The sequence below is a fragment of the Amblyomma americanum genome, chromosome 10 (genome assembly GCF_052857255.1).
Source record: "Amblyomma americanum isolate KBUSLIRL-KWMA chromosome 10, ASM5285725v1, whole genome shotgun sequence".
Lineage (NCBI taxonomy): Eukaryota > Metazoa > Arthropoda > Arachnida > Ixodida > Ixodidae > Amblyomma > Amblyomma americanum.
Window position 1 is genome coordinate 78,009,718 of NC_135506.1, and position 16,640 is coordinate 78,026,357.

The window sequence follows — 16,640 nt, forward strand, 5'->3', positions numbered from 1 at the left end:
TTTTTTCTGTTTATTTTTGCAGACTGCTGCCCTGTCTTCGTCTCCTGGACGCTCCTTGAAGCTGGCTCGTCAGGATCGACGTCTCAACTTTCCTGCTCATGAGATCGTTTTTTCACACCTTCTTTTACTTAAATATTTTTTTTGCGGAGTAAGCCCGCTGCAGCGGACATTGATTTACTGCCGTGTCTTATAATTAGCGTTCTACAGCTACAGGCTGTAGGTTTCTGAGGCGGTGTCTTCATCTTCCCCGGCTGTAATTATCAGCCTTCACAGGCGCCACACTGAACCGAAAGGCCAAGCTGAGGTGCAACATGATCACCCCCCCGCCCCCTCCCCGCGCATGCACGCGAGCACACAAGCAGAAGCACACACGCATATTCTGTCATACCCCTTGCTATCACGGTGAACGTCCAGTGAGTCACTTTCCGACGCGTCGATGAAAATCTCCTTGCCGCAAGGGTAAACATCCTACGGCTTTCTTTTCAATGTTTTATATATAATTATAATTGGTTTTTGGGGGAAAGGAAATGGCGCAGTATCTGTCTCATATATCGTTGGACACCTGAACCGCGCCGTAAGGGAAGGGATTAAGGAGGGAGTGAAAGAAGAAAGGAAGAATAGGTGCCGTAGTTGAGGGCTCCGGAATAATTTCGACCACCTGGGGATCTTTAACGTACACTGACATCGCACAGCACACGGGCGCCTTGGCGTTTTTCCTCCATAAAAACGCAGCCGCCGCGGTTGGGCTCGAACCCGGGAACTCCGGATCAGTAAATGTTTTGAGGCAGAATAAATTTTGTGGGAGTAGACGCAAGAATTTTGTGTTTGTGCCATTTTGTTTACATCGCCCCTTGTGTCTGCAGGTGCGCTGGCACTGGTTTCACCGCACTACACCCATTTGGACATGTGCACGGCGGCATGGCAGGAGCAGCAATATCGGCAGTACACACCACGACCCCGTGTGTTGAGCAGCTCCAAGCCGTGGAACTTGCAAACGCCAACAATACTGGAGCTACGAGGGGACCGCAAGATCATACAATGGTTTACTCAGTAATGAAGACTATGCGACAAGTGTTGATAGAATTAGTAAAGCGTGAAGTCTGGTAGGACACGAAAGCCACCGGTCTGGTGAACACACCTTGGGAGGCAAGCAAAAGTCAAGCGAGAACGACCGAACAGCAGCAGCAGCAGCAGCAGCAGACGTTGCGCTTGGCATATGTTGTTGTTGTTGACCTCACACAATGACACTAACCCACAAGGGGGATTGGCCATAACCAGGCGGTGACTATTTAAATGATAAGTTGCATGTGGCAAGCATGGGATGACCTACCAAAATTTGGATCGCACAGTTTCCGTAGCCGAGGTGGTTGCAGGAGGTTAGGGGGGTCATACAAACTAAAATTTTAGGCAAAGAAGGGGTAGGGATTACGATAAGTGGTTGTAAAAACCGAAATACAGAAGCTGATAATGGGATGGGCAGGACGAAAGCTCATAATGGTAGACGTTTTGATTCTAGGAGATAATTTTGAACGGCAGAGCAAACATTCCCATTGGTATGGCCAAGCATAGAAGCGCCAAGAAACAGAACAACCGCAGAAGACAGGCGCAAACTGAGATTCTGTATTGGAGCTTCTAATAGTCGCCTCCTAATCGATGAGTAGCGACGGCAAAAAAGAAGAAAGTGCTCTATTGTTTCCGGCTTCGCACAATACGGACACAATGGGGAGATCGCCAGACATGGCCTGTAGAGGTAAAAATTTAGTTGCGGCACCCGGCAACGAAGCCTCGTGAAGGAAACTTCAAGATTGCGCGATCGCCAAACTGAGCTTCTCCAAGGGAACAGTAGGTGCTGGAAGTCGTCCAAGGAAGTAAGCTCTGATGCGCCCAATTCGTTCATTACAGTGTACCGTCGAAAGCGTTCCGCCGTGATGTAAGCAGTTGTTGGAAGCGGGTCAACTATAGGTCTACTCAGGGCTGTCTTCGCTAAAGCATCAGCTGATTCATTTAATAGAAGACCCCTGGGCCCAGGAACCCAAGGAAATCGAATTGATGTGATGTGTGGAGGGATCAGGAATTTTAGTATCCGAAAGAGCTGCGATTCAGTGGACGTCGAGAGGGAAGTGCATAAAGATAACGAGTCCGTAATTATTATTACTGCTGATAAAGAAATTGGTACCTTGCGCAGAGCGAGAACCACTGCTAGAAACTCAGCCAGATAGATAGGAGTGAAATCTTGGAGACGGAGAGAAAAAGACCAGTCAAGAGACTGGGAGTAAATACCTACACCTGGCTTTTCTGCACACACCGTGCCATCAGTCGCAATTGCAACATGTGAGCTCAAGGTCGACAAATAACCCTGCAACATACCATTTAATCATGAGAAAGGCAGTAATTTTGCATTACATGGATAAATGTAATTGTAGATGATAGACACAGTTGCGGGGATGGACCCCACCGGAACAATTTCAGGTATTCGCACGTTGAGTGGGCCCAGCAAAGATTCAACGAAACAGATTTGGGGAGTTTGAAGGCGAAACCATCCGACACCCAAGAACTCCGCTCGCTGCCCTAGGAAGATCAACTCGGGTGCATGCTGCTCCGAGTCGCAAAACTTTAAAAACGTTTGTACTGTCAAAAGGCGAAACCTTGCAGTAAGAGACGGCACCTGCGCTTCCAGATACAAAACATTGTTTGCCACGTATTTAGGGAGACCCAAACACAGGCGCAGAGCTTCTCGCTCTAAGAACAGAAGTGGGCGCAGTTTGTATGCAGCTGCTCCAGAAAACAAAACGCAACCGAATTCCAAGATTGCCCGGATATACATTTTGTAAATCAACAGAAGAGCATGTCTGCGCATACCGCAGCGAGGGCTACTCATCCTTCGCAGAAGGCCTACCGCCCGAATCCCTTTCGCAGCAACCTGATTTATATGTGACCGCCAAGAGAGAGAGAGGAGTCATAAGTTACCCCGAGATACTTTAGGGAACATACCTGAGGAATGACATGATGACGATAAGACAATGAAATGTGTACCTGTTGAGTAACCGGAGAAGGTAACAAAGCGCACTTGTTTACATTAAGACTTAAGTGTAATTCAGATAACCATCGGTCAAGGGAATTTAAATATGACTGTAGAACCATATACACAGAATGTAAATCACTCGCAGCAGCAAAGAAAGCTATATCGTCTGCATACACGTACGTAATAACGTCAGAGGAAGTCGGAATCGAACTGAGTAAGAGGTTGAATAGAACAGGGGAGAGAACTGCACCTTGAGGCACACCTCTAGATTGATGAAATTTCCTTGTAGAAACTCCGCGTTGACAACAATAAAATTCACTGTCAGCCAGGAAAGCTGACACCCATTCCACAAAATAACTTGGCAAGCCCAGAGCCCGTAGTCTGTACATCAGAGGCCCATGTTCGACACTGTCATATGCTTTCGAGATGTCTAGAGTTACCAGCGCAGCATACTGTCGACGCCGGGGCGCTAGTCGGACACGGCTTTCGAGGTCAGTATGCGCACAACATATAGAGCACCCACGCTTGAAACCAATCTGACAGGGGTTAAGTAGTCCCTTTTCAGTAATAATGGGCATGATTCGTCCATACAGCACGCGTTCAACCAATTTCACCAGATTCGATGTCAATGAAATTGGTCGAATGTTGTCTAAGACCAACCTTTCGCCTGGCTTTTTAAGCACCGGGATAATTTTGGAAACACGCCATACATCCGGGATTCATGGGGTTCTAATAGAGTATTTTACCAGCTCCAATATAGCATTGGGGGATTCGTCGAACAGTATTTTAATTATCGCAGAGGTGACACGGTCAGGACCAGGAGCTGCAGAAGGTAACCGATTTATCACCTGGGAGAGCTCAGAAACCGAGACATTAAGGAAATCATCATAGTGATTCCCAAGCAGTTGTGGGCGAGAGAGCGCAGCCGAAAAACGGTGTTCCAAGCCTTTGCCAATTTCTTCTAATGACCTGGCAAGCTCTACTGGAGTCAGCACATTAGAGGGAATGTTGTGAGGCGGTGGCAGCCTGTTCCTTGACCTCGGGAAGCGAAACAAGGCTTGTCTGTTATTAGATTTTGATAGATGGTCATAATTCTCTTCATCATATTTTTCTTTTGCCCTAGCGATTATGCGCTTGAAGGTAGCTGCAAGAAACTTATAATCGATCCAATTCCGGGGACATTGATTATAGATAAGTTTCTTCCAGGCAGCCTTGCGCCGTCTATATTCCTTTGAACATTCTGCATTCCACCAAGGGCTCAGAGAAGTGCCTATGCTATCGCACACTGTAAACTCTGATTGCCTCCGTACCCGATCTAAAATAGAGCATAAGCCTAACACCCTGCTCTCCTGAGACAAATTCGGCAAAGAGTGTAGTTCTGAACTGAGTGAACTTTTGAACTTGTTGTAATCAACTAGGGTGCAACTGAATCCGCCGATAGAAGTCATCGGACACACAATGTCAACAGTGAGTGGGAAATGGTCACTGTTTGTTGCAGAGTCAACCGGAGTCCAGGAGGAAACTGCTACCCCTGGGGTTGAAAACGTTAAATCCAATGCTGATCGGGAGTGCCCACGGAGAAAGGTCGGAAAACCCGAGTTATGACAGTTTAGGTTATTCACACAAGCCCAATCCCATAAACGCAAACTGGTCTGTTCGATAACCCCAAGTCAAGTGATGCGAATTGAAATCCTCAACAAGCAACACATGTGATCTGCTGACAGAGAGTAAGGAATCTAATGGCCGTGTGTCATGAACCCCAGATGGAAAATATACATTTGCGACAGTAATGGGATGGAAACCAGGAACTGAAAGATCCACTGCCTGAATTTCGCAATGAGCGTCCACATGCTGAAACACCAATCGTGGCTTTTGGATGAAACCAGCAGAAGCAACCCCCCCCCCCCCTTGATGGGCGGTCCATTCTAAAAATTTGATAATGTTTGATTTGAAATGAAAACTCTTTCGACAACCAGGTTTCTTGAAGCGCAATGACATGAGGAGAAAATCGATTTGAAAGAGTTACTAAATCGGTGAAGGCTGATTGAATGGAACAGCAGTTCCACTGCAGCACTCTCAGAGACCCTATTCTGCCGAGAGATCCGCAGCAGCAACTGCCTTTTCCAAAATGCTGTGGTGACCAGTTTTTCCTGAATTACTCTTTTTTGTTTTGGATTGAGGGGAGCTAGACGGACCAGCAACGGCCAAAGGAGACCGGCTACGTTTCTGAGCTCGAGCATCGAGCTCCATCAGCTCAACACACCCATCAATTGCTCCGGTCGTGACTTCAGGTACATGAGTTGTAGGCATGCGCTCTTTTTGCGGCTTCATTGAAACAAGGGAAGGCGTCTCCGCACTGAGTTCAGTAGGTACTGCAGGATCCACAGATGACTTCAACGCAGCATTGTAGGTCATTATTGAAGAGGTCATTTGCGCCACCATGACTTGCGATATGCACTTTGTTACTGAATTCACTAGCCGATCCATGACCTTGGCCATTGCCTTTTCAACCGCTGTAGCAATCGCATCTGACAGGCTTGAATCCACGACCGCAGTCGTCTGCCGTGCTGCCACACTTGAGTACCCGTACGTCCTTTCCTTAACAATAGCCATAGCCTCGCGCCTTGAGCACCGGCGCTTTTCTAGCACTTCCAGCACCTTAACCTCCTCAGCCCTTGCAGGGCAATTAGAATATGTGGCGGAGTGACTACCGCTGCACAAGCAACACATCTCATCTTTTGAACACCTTCCTTCACGGTCATGATTACCACCACACACACTGCACCTTGAGCTCGACTTGAAACGTTCGCGCTGTGGCCAAACCTCCAGCAGTTGCGGCATTGAAGTGGCCTTGAAGAATACGGATCGACCCTGAAAACCAGGGGCCACACCTTCAAATCTCATGGACAGGAGAGACCCGCAAAAGTGGCAATTACCATTTCAGTTGGAAGTTTTGTTTCCTCGACGACCCGAGTGCACCGATGTACAGAAATCACCCGTGCGGAGGAGAGTTTCTCTAGCGTTTCCTTAGGGCTAAGGCGTGGGTCAACCCCTCGCACCAGACCTTTAGAGCACGCCAAGTGCGGCGGTATAAAAGCGCTGACCGACTGGCTTCCAAAAGCTGTGCACGTTAACACATCCATGATGAAGGCCTGGTCGGCCGACCTGCACAGCACGCCTCCTCTGCCGTACTGCCGGACATCACAGATTTTTAAGAAGTGAGGTGTTATCGCCTGTAGCGCAGTCTGAACCGCATCCGGGTTATTGAGTCGAATGGCGCCACCATCCGATGGAACCAAGGCCACGGGAATAGTGCCGACGCCACCCCGAAAGAAGGCGTCCAGGGGGAGTTGGTTAGGGGGGAGGCTGGCCGACCAGGGGGAGGTCCCCTGGCCAGGAGAGGACATCGACATGCTCCCCTAGCGACCTGCAAGCGCCCTGCAAAAGCGAAAGACAATCAAGCAATCAGAAGCTAGTGATACGAACAGTCACCGCCCAGTGAGACCACGCCCGCCTGTGATATGTGATATGGCCAAGGTGCACCCATATGTGCACAACGTTCTAGTTTTCGTCGTCTTCTTTCCGAGAGCCACCGGCTGGACATGGACACCAACCCTGCTGCTCGTTCGTGTCAACGCGTGCGCCCCCAGTCAGCGGTACGTCTAGGCGGTGACCTGCTGCTCCCGGACCAGTGTGCCAGCTCGGAGCTTCTGCCGACGGGGCACATGGAGCTGCCGCCATCAACTTGATTGTTTGCCCCAAGTGAGCAACTAGCTTTTGGACATTGGTTTTCTGCGTTAGGCCAAACTGATTAAGCTCTTGATAGGACTCGTCCTCTCTGTTCTGTCTCTCACGAATGTTTCATGAATTCCACGTTGTATAAATTGTTTGCAACCGCCTTTCATATATTTTCATATATTTTCTGTAGTTTTCACTGCGTTTTCCAGTTATCATAGTCTTGCTCGTTTAATGTTTTTGTTCTCTCCTCTCGCTCACTCTCCTCACTGTCTCCTATCACTCACCCTCTCCTCTCACTCACTCTCTTCTCACTCACTCGCCTCTTACTCACTAAATCTCTCACTCGCAGTCCGTCATACACGGCAAACACCACGGTATCATCTTAGCATTGCGGTAAACGACCAGTAACTTGTCGCCCGCGCACGCCACAAGGATAAAACATCTGGGGGATTTCGTTTCAATGTTTTGCGGCCGAATAAATTTTCTGGGTCTAGCACCGTTGGTTGGATGCTGTCAGAGTAGGCGCACGAATTTAGTGTTTGCGCAGGTTTGTTTGCATCGCTCTTTGTTGCTCGCCCTTGATGCTGGCTCGTCAGGATCGAGGTCTCACTCTCGCGTTCCTGACTGCGTTTGTTCACACTTTATCTCTTACTTTTGTTTTGCTCTCCTAAAATTATTTTTGAGCTATTGCTACATTTCATTATGATATTTTATTTTATTTCGAAGTAAGCCCGCCGCAGCGGGCTTTGATTTACTTACGTGTCTTATTGTTTACATTTTAAAGCGGCAGGGTGCAGGTGCTCTCCTGTGAGGCCGTGTCATCGTCGTCTTCGCACGCCACCACAGCCCTGTAATATTAGCCGTCACAGCCATCACTGTGAACCGAATGGTCATGTTGAAGTGCAACATACACACTTTTGCACCATAAAACACTAGCCCTAGGCTAGACAGACGCCTATCATCACCCCCTCCACACGCACACGCGAACACACACACATACTCACACCCTCTCTCACACACTCTTACCCTATATCACTCAATCACACTCCTCTCTCTCCCTCACTCACACTCCGTCGTATGGCTTAGCATCACTGTAAACCGTCAAGTACCTTGTCGACCGCGCACGCCCCAAGGGTAAACATCCGGGGGCTTTTTTTTTAATGTTTTGCGGCCGAGTAAATTTTGTGGTCCTAGCAACGTTGGTTCGATGCTGTCAAGAGTGGGCGCACGAATTTCGTATTTGTGCAGTTTTTTTACACCGCCCTTTGTTTCTGCAGGTGCGGTGGCTCTGGCTTTGCCGCTGTACACTCTTTTGGATGCGTTATTTTGTGGACGGCGGCATGGCAGCAGCACCATCAGCAGTACACACCACGACCCCGGGTATGCTGAGCAGCCCCAAGTCATCGTGGAGCTTGCTAACAGCACCGTCAGTACTGAAACTACAAGGGGACCGCAAGAGCAGACAAGGGTTTGCATGACTCCGTTACAAGTGTTGAAAGAGTAAGTGGAGCACAAAGTCCAGCAGGACAGGAAAGTCACAGGTCAGGCGAAACAAAACTCAAGCGAGAGCGAGCGAAGTGGAGTAGCAGAGAACTGACACACCGAGACCGCATGCCACGCTCCCGTCGACGACAGCGGCTTCCACTCCAAAGAAATAGTAGTCGAACAGCGTCACTAATAAGAGGCGAGATTTTGTGCTTCTGTCGAAGGGAGAATACAAAATCATATTCCGACCGACAAGCCACGGCTTCAGGGTAGGGTATGTGAATGCCAGCGACTACATGCAACCCTGTTGAAGGAATGGTACACCGGCGACATGCTCATCGTGGTGAAAGCTGTCTCAAATGCAGTAACAGTCCGGACACCAGATGGAGTGAAGGCGGAAGAACTAAAAAAGGTGAGGAAGCTGTGCCTAAAAGACAATTTTGATTTCAGCGCCTACTTGCTCGAGTGACGTCAATGACGATCGCCGACTCCCCTCGCGCCAGAACGAGGTCTAGCCTGAGGTTAGTCGTTCCCACGGGACGATTCTCGTGGGTGATTGTAAATCGTTTCCCAGCGGCCGCTTTCACGATTTTATTTCACTTTGATGTGAAGATAAACGCTGCTCTAGAATAGCTCAGAAAGTCTTTCCGAACGCCCCCGCTTACCCGCCGCGGTGGCTCAGTGGTTAGGGCGCTCGACTACTGATCCGGAGTTCCCGGGTACGAACCCGGCCGCGGCTGCTGCGTTTTTACGGAGGAAAAACGCTAAGGCGCCCGTGTGCTGTGCGATGTCAGTGCACGTTAAAGATCCCCAGGTGGTCGAAATTATTCCGGAGTCCTCCACTACGGCACCTCTTCTTCCTTTCTTCTTTCACACCCTCCTTTATCCCTTCCCTTACGGCGCGGTTCAGGTGTCTAACGATATATGAGACAGATACTGCGCCATTTCCTTTCCCCAAAAACCAATTATTATTATTATTATTGTGAGGCAGAAGAACGCACCAGCAAATTCACCTTTTTACTTCAGGTAGGCCGAAGCAGCAGCTACCGACTAGTCACAGCTTAGCAACACTTCGTCTTCTTCGCACGACCCGATGACCGATGATGATTACGCTGAGATGAAGATGAAGGTCACTCACAGTGCTTACAACATTCCCCCTCCCGAACGAAAGCGACCATCCTGGTCGCAAATTAAATCTTAAGGTCGGCGGTTAAAGGGTTTCAAGCGCGACACGTGCACAATCTCGGTGCCGCGACACCGACGATCGCGAACAGGCGATGCAGGTGTGATGAGATAGTTTACAGGGGAAGTTTGTTCCAGAACCGTGTACGGGCCAATAAAACGGCTCAGAAACTTTTCACACAGGCCGGGGATGCGAGTAGGTGTCCAGAGTAGCACTTCGTCTCCAGGGCGGAAAGACACTGAGCGATGAGTCGCATCATACGTGCTTTTCCTGGAAGCTTGAGTGGCTTCAGTTTGAAGGCGGGCACGATCACGGCAGTGGGCGATACGAGACACGAACTGTTCGTGGGAAGGCGCGGCAGACGGAGTAGAAGCTGTGAAGAAAGATGCTTCGAGGGAGAAGGTAGGATGGCGGGCATAAACAAGAAAAAACGGAGAGTAGGTGGTGGTTCGTTGAACGGCAGTGTTGTAGGCGAAGGTTACAAAGGGGAGTAAAGAGTCCCAGTTGTTGTGCTGAGGGTGAATGTAGGTGGATAGCATATCAGAAAGGGTGCGATGAAAGCGTTCTGTGAGGCCATTGGTCTGAGGGTGGTAAGGAGATGTAGTTTTATGCACCGTGCCTGAAGCATGAAGCACTGCGGCGAGGACGGTGGAGAGGAACGACTTGCCACGATCGCTAAGGAGGAGGCGAGGGGCGCCGTGGCGAAGAAGTATGGTGTGGAGGAAGAAGTTGGCGATTTCGGAAGCGGAGCCGGAAGGAAGTGCTGCGGTTTCAGCGTATCGGGTGAGGTGGTCAACGGCAGTAACGACCCAGCGGTTGCCAGCTGGAGTCAAGGGCAGGGGTCCATACAAGTCGATTCCGACGACTTCGAAAGGTGTGGAAGGACATGGGAGAGGTTGCAAGAGACCGGCAGGAGGCGACGTAGACCGCTTGCGTCGTTGACAAGGGATGCAAGACGCTACGTATTTTAATACTGAGGTTGAAAGGCCAGGCCAGAAGAAACGACGTTTGATGCGGTCATAGGTTTTGTGGTACCCAAGGTGACCTGCGGTGGGGTCGTCGTGGAAGGCTTGTAGAACTTGAGGACGCAGGGAAGAAGGAATTACGGGAACCCATGTGTGGCCCAGTGGGCTGTAGTTGTGCCAAAATAATGTGCCATCCTGTAACTTGAAATTTTTGAGCCGACGACGGAGACGGGCATTTGGAGGTCTAAGAACACCGCTGAGACTATCAATCAGCTTTTGACAGTAAGGGTCAGCACTCTGGTGGTGAGCAAGATTGCAGTGTATATCTGGCATGGGAGCAATAGAGGCGGCGCTCAAAGACTGCATAACTGTAGGGTTTAAATGGCTTGACTCCGTTGGGACAGGAGAGGAATGCGAGGACATGGGTTGCGACGGCAAAGCAATAGGGCAACGAGAGAGAGCGTCGGCGTCCTTGTGCTTCTTGCCCGATTTGTAAGTGACAGTAAAGTCGTACTCTTGAAGGCGGAGGATCCACCGCCCGAGACGACCGGACAGATTTTTCAAAGTGGATAACCAGCATAGGGCGTGGTGGTCAGTGACGACTGTGAAGTGACGGCCGTACAGGTAAGGACGAAACTTCTGAACAGCCCAGACGACGGCGAGACATTCTTGTTCGGTAATAGTGTAGTTTTGTTCCGCAGAAGTCAGAGTTCGGCTCGCATAGGCAACAACATTTTCTGTAGAGGTGTTTTGGCGTTGCAGAAGGACAGCGCCAATGCCATGGCTACTGGCGTCGGTGTGCAAAATTGTCGGTGCTTTATCATCAAAATGGCAGAGGACGGGACCCGAAGTCAGAGCACGCTTCAGAGTTTCAAATGCTTCTTCGCAAGCAGGAGACCAGATGAAAGGCGTGTCGTTGTGAAGAAGCGCATGTAAAGGTGAGGCAATAGAGGCGAAATTGCGGATGAATCTGCGGAAGTATGATGCCAAGCCGAGGAAACTGCGGAGATCTTTGACCCGAGTTGGACGGGGAAAGTGCAGCGCAGCAGCGATTTTTTCAGGGTCAGGCTTAATTCCTTCGCTGCTTACGAGATGGCCAAGAACTTTAATGGATTTTGATGCAAAACGGCATTTCTTCGTGTTTAGCTGTAGGCCAGCGCTGGAAAGTGCTGTCAAAACTTCATCGAGACGAGTAAGGTGATCAGGAAATGACGAAGAAAAAATGACGATGTCATCTAAGTAACAGAGACATGTTTTCCATTTGAGGCCGCGGAGAACTGTGTCAATCATACGCTCGAATGTAGCAGGAGCGTTGCAGAGTCCAAAAGGCATTACATTGAATTCGTATAAACCGTCCGGTGTTGCAAAGGCGGTCTTCTCTTTATCATCTTCATTCATGGGGATCTGCCAGTAGCCTGATCTTAAGTCAAGGCTGGAGAAAAATTGGGCACCTTGCAAACAATCGAGGGCGTCGTCAATTCGAGGGAGGGGATACACATCCTTACGAGTTATTCTGTTTAGAGCACGGTAATCTACACAAAAACGAACCGAACCGTCTTTTTTTTGCACTAGCACAACAGGCGATGACCAGGAACTAGACGATGGGCGTATGATGTTGCGTGCAAGCATGTCAGCAACATTTTCCTGAATAACTTTGCGCTCGGTTGGAGACACACGATAAGGCCGGCGTCTAACTATGCTTGATCCGTCGGTGAGTATGCGATGCGTTGCTGCAGCGGTTTGACCCAGTGTGCCGGAATTGACGTCGAACGAGTCTGCGTGCTTGTTCAATACAGCGAGCAATGCGTCTGTCTGGTCTGTTGTCAGGTCGGTGCTGATCGTGTGGCGAAGTGCTGCACTGAGCGAGGCAGGGGATGAATCAGAGCGATCGGAGGTGGAAATGGGAAGAAGTGTGACAGGCTGGGCGGAAGCAATTGATGCAACAGTAGAGTCGCGTCGCAGAAGAATGGGCTCTGATGTGGTGTTGAATGCGGCGAGAAGAGAAGAACCGCTGGAGAAGCGAAGAAGGGACACGATGATGATAATACCTCTTGACAGGAGACGAGGGCTGGGTGTAATCAGGACGTCGCCATCGGTGACGGCGTCAGAAGTCACAGATAGAATATCTTCGTTGCCCGGATAGAGGACGTGATCGGCAAGCATAACTACACGGGAAGAAAGTGGTTCTCTATCGGCAAGAATGTTGCATTCAGTGACTTCAATAGTGGGAGGGGAACACGTAATGACTGCTGAGGCGTTTTGGAGGAAATCCCAGCCGAAGATGAGTTGATGGACACAGGAGGATAGGACAGCAAACTCAATGAAGTGCAAGATGCCATCAATGGTGACTCGGGCTGTACACGCTCCACAAGGGTTAATATTCTGTCCATTTGCAGCACGTAAAGGAGGACCGGTATAAGGTGTGCGCACTTTTCGCAGTTTTAAACACAAGTCAAGTTTCATAATAGAAATAGCGGCGCCAGTATCAATTAAAGCTTCCAGTTCATGTCCCTCAAGGAATACAGTCAACATGTTTGATGGGAGCAGAGGAGGAATTGGAGCGACGACAGGCGGTGCAGTTTTACCTCCGGAAACTGCACAGGTTAGTTTTCCGTTTGGCGGGCAGAAGCTGAAGATGGAGGGCGAAGGGGCGACGAAGTCCGGCGAAAGGGTGACGGGGAGCGACGACGCGATGGCCGTGCTGTCCTAGACCGGTCAGGAGAAGTCGACGGGGAGGAAGAGGGACGGAGGTCATTATCGGTGTAGTACTGGCGAGGAGGAAGCTGGTAGGCGTCGTCACGTCGAACGTACCCATAGCTCGCACGCTCATCTCGCAGTCGTCGGCGACAAACGCGTGTTACATGGCCGCGGATTCCGCAGTAGAAACATACTGGACGAGGTGGGAGAGGCCGCCAATTACCATACACCGGTGGTCGCGGGGACAGGGCGGCGAGGCTGGGTGGGACGGGCGCGTGATGGACAGGAGGACAAGGAGGAGGAGCCGCAGTGACTTCAGCATACGTCGGAACGTAGGGAGGGGCTGGTGGTTCTGTAGCCATGGGACGATTGAGTGAAGTAAGCTCCTCCTTGATAATGCCACGCAACCCAGTAGATTGAGCAGGTGGGCGTGAGAAGGCAGGAACCGACGAAATATCATTGTGGAGCTCTTCCCGTATTATAGATCGTATGATGGTGCGCAGATCAGTTTCGGGAATTTGGCTCGGATCCCAGGTGTTGTTGAGGCGGCGCGACTGGAGATAGTCAAGTCGCTGGCAAGTGGCACGAATGTCTGCCACCGTGACGGGATTTTGGGCAGCTAGAGCTGCGTAGGCAAAAGAGCCAATTCCTTTTAAAATATGTCCGACACGTTCAGCCTCGACCATGCCATTGTTAACTCGCCGGCAAAGGGCGAGTACGTCCTCAATGTATGATGTGTATGTCTCTCCTGGAAGCTGCACACGGGTCTCTAGCTTCTTTTGAAAAGAGGTCGGACCAGCACCAACAGTTCCAAATATCTGGCGGATCTGTGTCGTGAATTGAGGCCAGTCAGGAATGGCGTCCTCATGGTTGAGGAACCACGTCTTAGCCACGTCACTCAGGTAGAATGAGACGTTGAGTAGCTTCATAGAAGCGTCCCAACCGTTAAAAGCGCTCACCCGATCGTACTGCTGTAGCCAGTCTTCGACGTCGTCACCGCGGAGACCGGCGAAAACCGGAGGGTCGCGCTGACGTGAGGTAACTGACCAAGTTGGGTGGGTCAAATGGTGCTGAGCAAGTGCACCTTGGGATGTCAGTGGTGCAGAGGTGGCATGGGCAGCCGTGGGATGCCCATCGGTAGCTACAGGCGCCGGAACGGTGAGAGCAGGGGGATGTGACTGCGCCATGGCGGTTGATGTGCCGCCAAGAACACGACCGGAACGGAGCTCCAGGGGGTGCCGCGTTGAGGACGCTGGGATCAGGAGTCACCTCCACCACTTGTGAGGCAGAAGAACGCACCAGCAAATTCACCTTTTTACTTCAGGTAGGCCGAAGCAGCAGCTACCGACTAGTCACAGCTTAGCAACACTTCGTCTTCTTCGCACGACCCGATGACCGATGATGATTACGCTGAGATGAAGATGAAGGTCACTCACAGTGCTTACATTATTATTACTTGCTCGACGGGACAAGGAACTGTCGGGGCTTGGTACACGGACTCATGGCCGGCACGCCGGAAGACACTGTAATGAACAACACCCAAGTGACGACGCCGGGAATTCTGCGGTCTACGCAAGAATGCTCGAGATTTTGGTGTCAGCGCCCATCGCATTCGACGGGTAGCTCGAGGCAGTGTTGAGTGTTGTACAGAGTGCACCTTGACCAGCTAACGAAGTAAGCTTGCCTCAAGTTCCTCTGCAGGTACACCGGCGCGGAGCTACAACCCATTCCGCAGTACGCGGTACACAAATGTGGGAACAAGTCAAGGGTCACAATGACGGCCAGCCCAGGTTGAAATGGCCCTGTGATGCTTACTCCAAGGGCGAAATAGGATGCAACAGACGGCTCAAGAGGACGGCTTGCCAAGTTAGCTATTAACCACGGAAGGCCGCGGTGGTTCAACAGCGAGGATGTCGAAATCAGAGAAAGGAACGGATTTCCGGAACCACCGCACTTAAAGGAAGCAGACTTTCCAGGTCTACCGGGTGCGAGCTACGCCGGCCACGGTGGGGGCAACGCCTGGAATCGGGGCAACGCTCCTGACGCAAGTTCAAGAAGGTGAGTCGGTCTAGGAGCGAGTCTCCCTCCTATCACACTGCTCTAGACTATTCGATGCAGACTAAGACGCACAGGGAACTCACAGAGGAGAACAAAGGAATAGCTTAGATACAACGATACAGGAATAGCTTCGATACAAACACAGGAGAATCACACGGGGCAGAATAGCCCAGGTCGAGACCAAACACGCAGATGAAAGTAGCGATGTAGCCGGAGATTTAGGGAAGCTAGAGCTCTACACAATACACGACGTTAGCGTTGCAAGAAACTAACACTGCACCAAAGACGACATTGTTAGCAGGCGAGAGGTTTTAAAAGCTGGCCAAGTATGTGAGAAGGGCACAAGCATTAGAGCACGTTTTAATGGAGGCCATACCTAAGAAACGCAGGTACAAGAACGTATTCGTACTTTACATATACATTCACCACCGCGGAAGAAGACACTTCAGCGAAATATCATTAGAGCGGTTGTCGGCCCGGCAGAAGACAAATACCTCATGATTGTACGAGATTTAAATGCTCCGCACATGGAGAGAAATTACAAGCTTTTGGTACGAAGAAAGGGAACGATCATATACGGAGCAGAGCTAGGGGTGGAATACCAGCGGGAAACAGTGACATCAAGGAAACAGCGTGTCAAGAAACGCTAGCCCTGATTTTTCCTCACAGAAAATATCACAGCTTACGAATGATCCAACACTATCACGGTTTAGCAGAATCCAGAGAAAGGCGACAGTCATGGGGACAAGCATCAAACCAAAAGGAAAAGGAAACATGCGTCAGAAGGGCGCGTAAGCAAAATTCTTCGGCGTGATTACCTCGACAGGGAAGCTCATGCAGATGGAGGGCACCTATGAGGATCGCAGCGAAACCTTGCCTGTTGGTGCAGCACCACTGGTAAACCTGGGGCATCCGGCGGAAGACAGAAGCGACGACAAGCAAAACGAGGAGCACTTTCGTACTAAAACTGATACCCACGAACAAGCACCACGAATGAAAGAGCGCGGCAAGATTGTAGGAGTTACGTTCCTCGAGAAGAAACAGCTAATTTGTATGTGGACACGTCCATGGACACACAGAACTAACAACACTATCATTCAGCACACCATCATTTCGACTAAGGGGTTGAGGAAAATGTCACGGTAGACACACTTTGAGATTTTACGAACCGGCTGGCATTTGCCGGTCGAACCATTCAGCACGCCATCAACCTTACGCGAATGAAGGCGTTGTTGAGAGCTCGGAAAAAGGACACGCCTCTGGCAGAAAACCTCAATATAGAGCAGGCCATTCCACCCATATAAAATATGGCTCGCTAGATACATGAGAGAGTGGGCGCGATGAAATCGTTGCCTGTGGCTGCAAAAAGAACCCTTTATTACCCAATATTAATAGCCCTAGTCTAGAGCAGTGGGAGGCCCTCCTGACCGACTCCATCCATCCCGGGCTTCATGTTGGGGACGAAGACCAACGCGGCGAAGGAGGCCAACGC